We start from the raw sequence: 1,168 nt of genomic DNA on the forward strand, positions 1-1,168 counted from the left end.
GAAATTTGGATGATTTCTGTTGTTAGGATGATAAGTAGCTGGCACAGGCTGCTGTTGTCACTGATAATTGTTCACATACTGAACAGATTCGTTGACAAGAGAACACTGATCCGTAGCATGAGAACCTGCACAAATCTCACAGACCATAGCTATTTGATTGACTCCATAGGTAGCTAGAGAATCTACCTTCATAGACAGTGCTTGGAGCTGCGCTGCAATAGCGGTGGCTGCATCGACTTCCAGAATACCTGCTACCTTCCCAGGCATCATCCTCTGAGTTGGGTTTTGATGCTCATTTGCAGCCATAGTCTTAATAAGATTATAAGCCTCAGTATAGCTTTTGGCCCACAAGGCGCCTCCAGCTGCTGCATCGAGCATGGGCCGAGATTGGACCCCCAAACCATTATAGAAATCAGTGATCACCATCCAATCGGGCACTCCATGATGTGGACACTTTCTCAACATTTCCTTGTAGCGTTCCCAAGCTTCGCACATAGATTCTGTAGGTTGCTGCGCAAACTGAGTAAGAGCACTCCTCATAGTAGCAGTCTTTGCCATTGGATAAAACTTCACCAGAAACTTTTGCGCAAGATCTTGCCAAGTAGTGATGGACCCAGCTGGTTCAGAATGTAACCAGTCCTTAGCTTTATCCCTTAGTGAGAATGGGAAAAGCCTCAGCTTGATAGCCTCATCAGTCATGCCATTATATTTGAAAGTACTGCAGATCTCGACAAAATTCCTTATGTGCATGTTGGGGTCTTCAGTCGCAACACCTCCAAAAGAAACAGAATTCTGCACCATCTGAATAGTGCCCGGCTTGATTTCAAAGGTGTTGGCTTGAATAGCCGGATGAAGAATGCTTGACTGAATGTCATCAATTTTAGGCCGAGAAAAGTCCATAAGAGCTGGATCGGCCGGAACAATACGATCACCCATGATTACTAGTTCTTTCTGCTCACTTCCTGAATCCGAATCTTCAAAATCTATCTTCTCCGGAATATCAAGAACTTCGTCTGTCTCCTCAGCTGTATCTAAAGTCCTCTTGCGAGTACGAGAACGAGTTGGCATAAACGCTCGCTAAAGTACCTGAAACACAATCGGAAACAATAAGTAACACGTCTTAATCACTGAGTCCTAACGACCAATGATGGTAAGTACATAAACTAAA

The 1,168-nt window shown here is 44.3% G+C and overlaps 1 non-coding gene across 1 annotated transcript; it reads left to right on the forward strand.

Annotated features, from left to right (window-relative positions):
• The first annotated feature begins 436 nt into the window (after positions 1-436).
• LOC141715487 (small nucleolar RNA R71) lies at positions 437-543 on the forward strand. Its single transcript, XR_012572248.1, has one exon. It is a non-coding gene; the product is annotated as a small nucleolar RNA R71 (small nucleolar RNA).
• The last annotated feature ends 625 nt before the right edge of the window (positions 544-1,168 follow it).

This window comes from Apium graveolens, chromosome 3 (genome assembly GCF_009905375.1).
Source record: "Apium graveolens cultivar Ventura chromosome 3, ASM990537v1, whole genome shotgun sequence".
NCBI classification, from domain to species: domain Eukaryota; kingdom Viridiplantae; phylum Streptophyta; class Magnoliopsida; order Apiales; family Apiaceae; genus Apium; species Apium graveolens.